At 42.2% G+C, this 12,035-nt stretch overlaps 1 pseudogene; it reads left to right on the top strand.

The window, feature by feature from the left end:
* The window catches only part of LOC139639737 (uncharacterized), a 36,360-nt pseudogene extending 24,536 nt beyond the window's left edge, over positions 1-11,824 (top strand).
* The last annotated feature ends 211 nt before the right edge of the window (positions 11,825-12,035 follow it).

Here is a 12,035-nt window from a genome sequence, read left to right as displayed (position 1 = left end):
ACTAATGATGATATGAATAAAACATTTCTGTTTCCAGAGGTCAGTACCACAGACAGAGAGCAGAGTCTCCAGCACCCAGCTGTCTGTCTATGAAGACTGACCGGTCAAAAAACAGACCTCCAGACTTCAGTAATGAACCTGGACCTTCAGACACAAAGTAAGAGGACTGGTTATACTGGAACCTGATGGAATATGATGATAAATGGCATAATATAAAAACTAAAACATTCTATAAATACCAAAGTACATGCATAATCTATTAAAATATACAACAAATGAGGAAAAATATTAGAACATGAAAACAAAAAATGAATCTAAAGCATACATACAGGATGTGAAAAATGTGTGTCATATTCACATTAACAGAACCAGCTGTTCTCCTTATCAAAAACTCCAGATGGAGGAACCAGATGGACAGAAAAAGTGACAGTGTGCAACATCACATGCATTGTTGTCTGTCTTTACTAGAACTAATGATGATATGTATAAAACATTTCTGTTTCCAGAGGTCAGTACCACAGACAGAGAGCAGAGTCTCCAGCACCCAGCTGTCTGTCTATGAAGACTGACTGGTCAAAAAACAGACCTCCAGACTTCAGTAATGAACCTGGACCTTCAGACACAAAGTAAGAGGACTGTTATACTGTAAACCTATGTGATGGAATGTAAAAGGGTAGCCCAGCCAAAGGATCTAGGAAGTGGTTTGAGGCAGACTCAGGACAAGGTCTTGATGCTTAGGGTGCATTCATTTACAGTGTCTGGATTACACGTGTAACAAGATGTGTAAAAATAAATAAAAAATAGCAAACAAAATCTTCTTATAGCAACAAAGAAAACTGAGGAGCAAATAAAGGCAACTCAGCTTAAGGCACGGCCTGGTCCGTGAACAAAATTAACATTAATACAACTCCACACTTGTTCTGTAAAAAAGCAATAAATGAAATGTAAATTGAAGAACCACTACACTAGAAGCATCAAAATTGTGATACAATTTATTTTCTGAATATATTTTTCTAGTACAATTCTATCTCAAATCATCCGTTACATCCTCGCCATCTTGCACATCACAAATGTTGAATCTGCACACTCTCAGTTTTTGTGCACTTGTTGTGGAACATTTGGAGAAAAATAATACGTAGATACTAGAACGCAGCAAAGTAAAGTTTGGATCAAATAAAACCAGCTATAGCTTTGATACGACATGCCCATAGATAATGGTTTACACCCTAAAAATGTTCCAATATAACTGAAAATAAAAATGTAGGCAAACTTGAGATTTAGGCAAGTAAATGGACACACTGACTGATAATGTAGATATAATATAGTGGAGTATTGCAGCTTTATCTTTCAGACACCCTAAATGCTGTGATCATTGTGCCCTGCTAACACTATCTGTAGTCAGGGGTTATCAAGAATGAAACTTATTTATTTACCAATGACTGCCACGCAATGTTTGTGCTATTTAACAAGTTTCATTAGTTTCAAAAGATAGGACTGCATGCTGTTTGTATTGAGCCTAGCATTCATTAATGACAATTACATATGAAACAAACCAAAAAAAATGCTACAATATTGCATTTTTCCATGATCGCCACACTGATATTTATCCATGATGGGTAACTTGGTGCAGTGCTGACTGATTAACCTACTGCTGTTGTGAGATAGAAATATGAAAATAAATGTAATATGTTGTGGCAGCATGATGTTATCTGACCATCAAGATCATGGTTCTTCAGTTCATCTAGGTAGTACTGACAAACCCTTGATACTTAGTTTTCATTTTCAATTAAACATATTTAGTTAAAACTCAATGTTTTCTATTCAGTCATAATGAATCCTCATCTCCACAGAAAGAGGAAGAGGAGTCATGCTGTTGTGAAGAAGCAGCTGTCCTGGTGTGCATTGTATCACACCAGGACACTGAGGGATCCAGTCTCTACCAGCTGTGGACACTGGTTCTGCAGACAGTGCATCACCTCATACAGGGACCAGTCTGGTTCATCAGGAGATTCCGCCTGTCTCCAGTGTGGAAAAAGATCCAGAACAAGACCTGGACTGCAGACACCCAGTCAAACCAGCATCACACAAAGTAAGACTGGGGGTCTGTCTACTGTTGTCACAATTTCTAAAACCAGGAAACAATAGCAGATTTGTTAAACACTTGCTTATACATCTGCTTCTTCTCTTCCAGCGGACGGCAGTCTGCAGAAGGTTTTAGACGAGCATAAGATCAGTGTGAGAAGGAGATGTGGATCTGTGACAGAAGGAACTGCTGAAGCAGGAACTGGAACCCCCCTCAACAGGATCTACACTGAGCTCTACATCACAGAGGGACAGAGTGAAGAGGTTAATACCCAACATGAGGTGTGGCAGCTGGAGACATTATCCAAGATGAAGACCCTCCATGACATTCCAATCAAGTGCCACAACATCTTTAAACCCTTACCTGGCCAACAGACACACATCAGAGTAGTTCTGACGAAGGGCGTTGCTGGCATTGGAAAAACCTTCTCAGTGCAGAAGTTCACTCTGGACTGGGCAGAGGGCTTGGAAAATCAAGATGTCAGTCTTGTGATTCTGCTTTCGTTCCGGGAGCTGAACTTGATCAAAGATGAGCAGTACAGTCTTCTCATGCTGCTCCATGTTTTCCATCCAACATTACAGACGGTCACAGCAGAGAAGCTCTCTGTCTGTAAAGTTGTGTTCATCTTTGACGGCCTGGATGAAAGCAGACTTTTATTGGATTTCCAGAACAATGAGGTTGTGTCTGATGTCACACAGACATCATCAGTAGACGTGCTGTTGACAAACCTCATCGAGGGGAATCTGCTTCCCTCGACTCTCCTCTGGATAACTTCCCGACCTGCAGCAGCCAATCAGATCCCTCCTACCTGTGTTGACAGGGTAACAGAAGTACGAGGGTTCACTGACCCCCAGAAGGAGGAGTACTTCAGGAGGAGATCCAGTGATGAGGAGCTGTCCAGCAGAATCATCTCACACATCAAGGCATCCAGGAGCGTCCACATCATGTGCCACATCCCAGTCTTCTGTTGGATCACTGCTACAGCTCTGGAGCACATGTTGACTACAGACCAGAGAGGAGAGCTGCCCAAGACCCTGACTGAGATGTACTCACACTTCCTGCTGGTTCAGACAGAGAGGAAGAAGCAGAAGTATGATGAGAGACATGAGATGAGTCAGCAGGAGCTGCTGGAGACTGATAGAGAAGTTCTTCTGAAGCTGGGGAGGCTGGCGTTTGAACATCTGGAGAAAGGCAACCTCATGTTCTACCAAGAAGACCTGGAGGAGTGTGGTCTTGATGTCAGAGAGGCCTTGGTGTTCTCAGGAGTGTGCACAGAGATCTTCAAAAGAGAGTGTGTGCTCTTCCAGAGAACGGTCTACTGCTTTGTTCATCTGAGCATTCAGGAGTTTCTCGCTGCAGTCTACATGTTCCACTGTTACACAAATAGGGATAAGAAGGTACTGGAGACATTCCTGGGAAAAGTTGGGAAAAAGAGAAGATATCAAAATAGTCACCAATTCATGGACGATGATGATCACCATTTCCTTCGTAGATATGAACACAGTGATGATGACGATTTCTTTGGTAGATGCCATGGCAGTTCCACAGTCCTGGAAGTCTTCCTGAAGAAAGCAATGGAAAAAGCCCTGGACAGTAAAAATGGCCACCTGGACCTCTTTGTCCGCTTCCTTCATGGCCTCTCACTGGAGTCCAACCAGAGTCTCTTAGGAGGCCTGCTGGGTCAGACAGAGAGCAGTCCAGAAAGCATCCAGAGAGCCATCAGCAACCTGAAGAAGATGAACACTTCCAATACCTCTCCTGACAGAAGCATCAACATCTTCCACTGTTTGATGGAGATGGACGACCAGTCAGTACATCAGGAGATCCAAGAGTTCCTGAAGTCAGAGAACACATCAAAGAAGAAACTCTCTGAGATCCACTGCTCAGCTCTGGCCTACATGCTGCAGATGTCAGAGGAGGTTCTGGATGTGTTGGACCTGAAGGAGTACAACACATCTGTGGAGGGACGATGGAGACTGATCCCAGCCGTGAGGAACTGCAGGAAGGCTCGGTCAGTCCTGATGTGAATATCAAGTCAAGTCAAATTTATTTGTATAGCACATTTTCATACAAGTGTAGTTCAAAGTAAAAGAACAAAAACAAATACAGACAATTCAAATTTCATTTGAAATCAAGTTAAACACACAGGAATATATAAAATAGTAATAATGGCAATAATAATAATTAACCACTTATGTGTAGTCTATACTAAAAAGAAAGATCTTAAGTTTACTCTTAAATGAGTATAATGTTGTAGCACATATTAAGTCAAAATGTTCCATTTCTCGGGTGCATAAACACAAAATGCCAGATTTATGATGTGAAGGAGACCAGTGCCCATTGACCTAAGATATCTGCTAGGCTTATAAATAGTAAACATGTCAGCTATATACTGCTGTGCCAGGCCATTAAGAGCTTTGTAAACCAGGAGTAAAATCTTAAAATCAATTCTGAAATTCACAGGATGCCAATGGAGATATTTGAGAACTCGAGTAACATGGTCAGATTTTTTAGTCCAGGTTAAAACACAAGAGGCTGCATTCTGGTCATCAACATTACGCTAAAGTGTAGAACGACCTTCACACCTGATGCCATGAGAATCACAATAATGATATATAGTTCCTCAAACATACACACTATAAAATATTCTTCTACATAGCAGTGTTAAACCTGTTGATTCCAAACTCAGTTGTGATTGGCCAAAAATGTTGTGATTGTTGATTGTTATTTTACATGCTGTGAGAGCAAAGTACATTTATAGTTTTCAGTTGGCTGTGTTTATAGTTTATATGTTAGTGAACACAGTTATTCTGTTTATCTGTAATGATTATTATGACTTTACAGTTATGTGTTATTTTTTTTATAGTTATCTTCCTTGGGCTGAATGTGGCTTAATACAAACCAACCAGGGAGCTTCAGGAGTTAAAAAGCTGTGGTTAAAAGTTTTGAAAGAGGACATTTTATCACATCTCTATTATTTTCAAAAAAAAATTGCTTTAATTTACAGAATTTCATGCTTTCATGTAATTGTTCTATTAAGTAGAATTTATGTATTCTTGTCCGCTTTATTTCTGCTCATAAATTAAGCAATTTTCTGATCATTTTCAAATCCTATACAATAATAATATTATGATCTATAATTTGTGATTGGTATTCTTTCTCACCTCTGCTTTGATAATCACTCATTTCACATGAAATCTGTAATCACAGATTTTCTGGCTGTGGACTATCGAAGACCCACTATAAAGTCCTGGTCTCAGCTCTAAAGTCCAACCCCTCCCATCTGAGAGAGCTGGACCTGAGTGACAATGAGCTGCAGGATTCAGGAGTGAAGCTGCTGTCTGTTAGACTGGAGAGTCCACACTGTAGACTGGAGACTCTGAGGTCAGACAGTATATTTTAGTTCTGTGCTGACATATATGAACATTACATGACTATTGCAGTGACACAAAATTTGAATGCATCTGTATAAGGCTGATAATATGCTGATCACTGACTAGCTTAAAGGATAAGTTTGGCGATGTTGGACCTATATATAACAAGGAAAAAACAGCACTTGCTAATTCTCTGCTCAGTCTCTATTTGTTTATTCAAGCAGCAGCATATTGTCATTAATATTAACTAGCGCTGGTTTTTCCTTGTTATATTAGGTCTTTTTGGACCTGGCACCATGTTGAGTTTAGGTGATTGAAGTTTAGAAAATTCTATATTTAAAACTTCCACAGCTCTGATTAGATTATGCAAGATTGCATGTTTTCAATCAGGTTTTCTATCCAGTAATAATGTCTTCTATAGCTACATGCTTTATTCTTTATTCAGATTGAGGTACTGCAGGTTGTCAGAGAGCAGCTGTGCTTCTCTGGCCTCAGCTCTGAAGTCCAACCCTTGCCATCTGAGAGAGCTGGACTTGGGTGAAAACATATATCTGCAGGATTCAGGAGTGAAGCTGCTGTCTGATCTTCTGGAGAGTCCACACTGTAGACTGGAGACTCTGAGGTCAGTTAACTTACTGTCTTTTACTCTTGTACATGTTTAATGTGGAAAGGCTTATATTTCTTCTGGTGGCTAGAAGTTTTTACTACAACCGGTCTGATTTTATATATATCCTCTAACAGACTTCATAGCTGTGAATTGTCAGAGAGCAGCTGTGCTTCTCTGGCCTCAGCTCTGAAGTCCAACCCCTCCCATCTGAGAGAGCTGGACCTGAGTTACAACAAGCTGCAGGATTCAGGAGTGAAGCTGCTGTCAAATCTTCTGGAGAGTCCAGATTGTAGACTGGAGACTCTGAGGTCAAACGATATATTTTAGTTCTGTGCTGACATTAATAAACATGAATATTGTAGTGACACAAAATTTGCAGACTTTTGTATATGGGTAACAGTATTTTGATCCACACTGACTAGCTTAACAGTAAAGCCCATTGACCAGGCCATAGCAGTGTTGAGCTACATATTTAAAACCTGATCCTGAACAGATGTAATTGAATTATGAGAGTATTTTAGTTACATTCCTTATTCTTGATTCAGATTGCGTTGCTGCAGCTTGTCAGGGAGTTGCTGTGCTTCTCTGGCCTCAGCTCTGAAGTCCAACTCCTCCCATCTGAGAGAGCTGGACCTGAGATACAACTACAACCTGCAGGATTCAGGAGTGAAGCTCCTGTCTGCTGGACTGGAGAGTCCAAACTGTAGACTGGAGACTCTGAGGTCAGACAATCTCTTTTCCCCTTGTGTGAAGCTCTACTTGAACACCAGTAGTGGTTTTTTTTAAATCCCCCTCTCTCCGCAGGCTTACAGACTGTCAGCTCACAAATGAAGGCTGTGCTTCTCTGGCCTCAGCTCTGAAGTCCAACCCCTCCCATCTGAGAGAGCTGGACCTGAGTGACAACTATCTGCAGCATTCAGGAGTGAAGCTGCTGTCTGATCTTCTGGAGAGTCCACACTGTAGACTGGAGACTCTGAGGTCAGTAGAGGGTTGGAGTCCGTCCATGTTGACAATGTCCATTGGTTGGTCTCAGTTAGTGGCAGTTTTGTGCTAAACACAGTTGGTCTAAACTTCAGTCGAAGGAATGCTTATCCAGCAAGGTCCAGACATAAGGCTTTTGTAATACTTCCACTTATAAAGAAAATTTCCATGTAGCCGAAAACTATAACATGAATTTTCTGTGGTGGAGGTGGAAGTAAACAGTTAATATCAAACCAAAGATATAGCACTTCCAGGTGAGAGGACAATGGTGACAGGCTTCAGGATTTAGAGCCAGAGAGAGAGAGCAGTCAGCGCAATCGGATCAGCCAGAAGCGTGTTGTGATGGTGTGTTTGAGTTGACTGTTGTTGTGTTCATCCCTATAGGGTGGACAATGGAGGACGAGTCTGGAAGAAAGCTGACAGCCTTAGAAGATGTGAGTATTCAGAAAGTAAAAGCAAAAGCACATTGCTTATAGCTCACTGTATCACTTTCCCTCTCACTCACACACCCACACAATTATGCAGCCACCAAATAAACAACAACACGAACAACAGCATTGCTTAGGCCTTACACTTTTCCAACCATGTTGACCACAGGAAAACAAATATGCACAATATAGAGCTACAACATGACCTACAGCACTGGGCAGCAGGGTTAGGGTTTTGAGAACGTGATGAACATGACTCTCTACTCAACTTCCATGCCGCTCCTTGTTGATCTTAGTAAAAGTAGAGGCGGCGTTTCCCTGAGGAATACAATCTCCTAGAAGTTTGTTTGTTTATATAGCACTTTATCACAAACATGTCTCAAAGGTCTTTACAGAGAATAAGCCTAAGTAGATCTAACTGATCAACAACCAACCATACAGTATCAGTGTCATAACGGATCTAATGGGAGGGCACTCAGTGTCCCATGGGGGGCACATATTGTAATAATGATAGGCCTAAATAATGCAATATATCGTATGGGAAGGCATAGCCAGACTGCTGTTACAACAATACAGAATTAATAGATTGGGTCAGGAAACTCAAAAAAGCTATAACACAAATGTACAATAAATACATAGCATGACTCACCATTAGAACAGTTGGCGACGAGTGCGAGTACTGAACCTCCTCAGGACAGTGTCTTTCCACTCATTAGTGCACTTTTGGGTGAGATCTCTCTCAAATGCCAGCTGAACTACCTGGGCCTTGCTAACATGGAGCATGGTCTGTCTGTGGTCCGTGAAAATGTTTTTCAGAGTAGAGAATGAATTTTCACACATTGCCGTGGATGCAGTCAGTACGCTTGGCATAGCCTGAGGAGTTTTGTGTTGTGTAGAGAGAATATGTTTAATAGTCCACTGTCCTTCCACTGTCTCTTTATGCATTTGTGTGCGGATAAACTGCATATTCTGCTTCAATGATAGGCAACCGTGACAGCTCCATGATGTGCTTTATAGCCTTAGTAACAAGGAATGTCACTAAGGCGTGTTGCGCTTGTCCATTTCTCCAAGTACCGAATCAACAGTGCCGTAGTACAGCCTCCGTAGTTCTGCCTCTCCTTGGTCCCTGTTTCCAAAGGTCTCCTCAACCACAAACTGTTCCATGTCCCTGTTTACTGTGTGTCTCTGTTTTTGGGGTGTGGTGGGTGTTAGAAATGTGTAAGCACCATTGGCAGTGCTCCACACCTTTTCCTCACATCACAGTTTATGAACACATTCCGTTGCACTTGCCACCAAACCCAATCCAGTCAACTGGTCTGTGTCCTCTCCCTGTAGAAGTTTGTTCGGGGGATTCAGTAGGAGAAGCACTTTGTGCACCAAGTTTACAATAATGTGCAGCAATGATGTGATGTGCTCAAAAGATTTTAATATGACGGACACAGTGGTGAGATGGCCTGTCCATCTCTGGTCAAGGAGCCGCTCCCCCTTGTAATGCATCGCAATTGTTGGCTTCTTGAAGAATTTATACAGAGCGCCACAAATATTAAGGAAATTCACTATGGCTGCTTCTGTTGACATGGCTTGGACAACCACTAAATGTAACTGGTGGTTTAAACAGTGAACATAAAGGTATCTATCATTCTAGCTTATCTTGGAGGAGCTTTTGGACACCACCCTGCCTCCCAGACATGAAAGAGGCCCCATCCTACACCTGGCTTAGAATGTTGCTCAACCCAGCTTTGGCTAGCTGTTAGCTGCTATTATGGTGTCTGTTAATGTCTTTGGCACATGGCACAAGTAAGATGATCCTTAGAGGTTGCATGTTTGTGAAACCCTGTATCTTTCTTAACTGCGTGCTTCCAGTTATGGTAGCCGGTAACCGTGAAGGCTGAGTCTGTTTTCCGGGTACTGGTACTGAATAGTCGGCAGGGAAAGCAGAAAGCTGCATCTACCTTGACAGTATACTCAAGCCAGTCTCGATTATGATATCATTGCTTTTTATCGCTCTACATATGGCTAGAGCACTGTGGTAGGATGACTTGATTTGGTTTATCAATTCCAAGGTTGTCAGGTGCTGTAGTAGGTGGTTGTCCCAAAGTAGCAGTAGAGGGAGGTGGGGAATGGTGGCCTCTGTCTCCCGCCTGACCTGTATCCACAGTCACTCAGGCAGCAAGGCCTTCTTGGCTAGCATTTGTACCACTGCTGCCGATGTCGAGCACTAAAGAATTTCTTGCCTAAGTGCCTATATCTTTGTCTTCATCAGGCACACGGCTCGCTGTAGGTTTAGGCCTAGGGGCAACACACCATTTTCTAATGTCCATTTTTGTTAGCAAGCTAGGCATCTTGTCACACACTTCGCTCGCTTCATCGATTCCACCATTACAATAATTTTTTTCAGGGATGGGAGGGGGAGAGCGCTGCTTTCAAACAGCGAGGCCTGAGACAAGCTAGTTTAAAGAAAATGAAAAGCTACTGGTCAGTCCGTACATGACAACAAGCTTTAGAAAAGAGGTGAAAACAACAACACAGCTGGCTGCTGTGTGGCTGTTTGTTTATCATTACGTCTCACGGAAATCTCCACATAGCACACGGTAGTTTCAGGATCGGTTACAGGGTCTGAAATCGCTTATTGCAGGTTAATTACCACAACCGAGGACCTAATCAAGAGTATTACCATTTGAATGGGTTATTTGTGGACCAATTGAGTAAAGCCAAACGTGTCCATAAGTGACGAGAAAGACTTACTGAGTGGATCAGTTGTATTATTTAGATAAATATTGAAATCGCCAATAGTCGTTCCTACGAGTTACAAGGTCGGAGAGGAAAATGGAAAATTCTTCTAAATAAGACGAATAGGGCCCAGGATGGCGATAGACGATAATTAGGTAGAAAGGCAGTGGTGGGATACCAGTGTGATTATTGCTGCAGCTAGCTGGTGTAGAAGGATGTATAATGAGCTCCTCACAAGATGAATCCCTGATTTCTTCGACAATATGCCCTGTCACTAAGGTGCTTATTAGTTACATTATTTCATTCTGGATGTCGTGCGATGTGTAGGTTGTGTGGGGAATGGTTTCTATTATTTTGGCCAACTCTGGATGTTTTTGCAGGGTATACTCAAACAATGATAGGAACAGCCCACCGCCTGGTTCTGCCATGCTTTGGAATGAATCATGGTCAGCTCAGAGAGGGAGTTGATTAACAGCCAAAAATGCTATCATATCAACAATAGATCCCACATAATAATGGTTCTGAGCCAGCTGACCTGTGTGCATAAACATACTTATTTCCAGACTGGTGCTTCCAGTCACAAACACCTTTGACAGTAAAAGTTGAATCTCATAAATTGTTGTAACTGGCTTAAATCTTATACAAGTGAAACAAAAGGCTGCATAAGCTTTCACTGAATACTCAAGCCAGGGTCTGTTGTGATACCATGCACTGGAAAAAGTATGCTTCTTCCCTGAAAACAATCACACAATCACAGGTGGGTGGTGGCTGAGGTAAGGAGGATCGAGAAGTAGCCTTTATACTGGATGAGAGGTAAAGTGAAGTGAATCTTAATGGTGATTTCTGATGTCTGTTGTGTGTCTTCTTCTCCCCATCAGATGCCTGTCATCTCACACTGGATCCAAACACAGCAAACAGAAACATCTGTCTGTCTGAGGGCAACAGAAAGGTGACACAGTAGTGACAGAGGAGCAGTCAGATCCTGATCACCCAGAGAGATTTAACCAGCAGCTTCAGGTTCTGTGTAGAGAGGGTCTGACTGGACGATGTTACTGGGAGGTTGAGTGGAGTGGAGCGGTTTCTATAGCAGTGGCTTTCAGAGGAATCAGAAGAAGTGGTGGTGACTCTCTGCTTGGATATAATGACCAGTCCTGGAGTCTGGAGTGCTCTGATAACAGCTATGTTGTAGGACACAGTGGGAAGTCCACCATCATCCCTGTCCGTCCCTGTGGATCAAACAGAGTAGCAGTGTATCTGGACTGGTCTGCTGGGACTCTGTCTTTCTACAAAGTCTCTTCTGACAAACTGAGACTCCTCCACACCTTCTGCTCCACATTCACTGAGCCCCTCTACCCTGGGTTTGGGGTTGGGTTTGGGATCGGGTGTTCTTCTCCTGGTTCTGGTCTGGTTCTGGTTCCAGTTTCTCAGAAAGAGGCACTGGCTTGAAAGTATTTTGGAACATCTTAAGCGGTGGCTTGGTTGGGGATCAGTTGGATCGGGTTCCAAATATTGAACATTCTTGTACTTGTTTTTGTATGGAAATCTATTTGCTGTAGAATGGTATCATTTAAGCTCCTCCTCCGTTCTTGATTAACTGTTTTTTTCATCGTTCATCAATCTGTCCCAGACATTTAAATTCATAAGCTGGACCACATCAACAATTCATTACGAAGCAAAACAGCAAGTTATGAGTTATGAGTTATGCTCGTATGCATGAATCCTTTATGGGATTTGACTTTCAGACATTTTGACTTGGACACAACATTTTCAGGCCCAGACCTGACTGGCACCTGCTGCAGTAGGAGGCAAGTTTATTTTGCATGCACATGAAA

The sequence above is a fragment of the Centroberyx affinis genome, unplaced genomic scaffold (genome assembly GCF_046629955.1).
Source record: "Centroberyx affinis isolate AG114_WGS23_722 - 3 ecotype Tasmania unplaced genomic scaffold, CSIRO-AGI_Caff_v1 ptg007620l_1, whole genome shotgun sequence".
Classification (NCBI taxonomy): domain Eukaryota; kingdom Metazoa; phylum Chordata; class Actinopteri; order Beryciformes; family Berycidae; genus Centroberyx; species Centroberyx affinis.
This window is presented reverse-complemented; position numbering and strand designations above follow the sequence as displayed.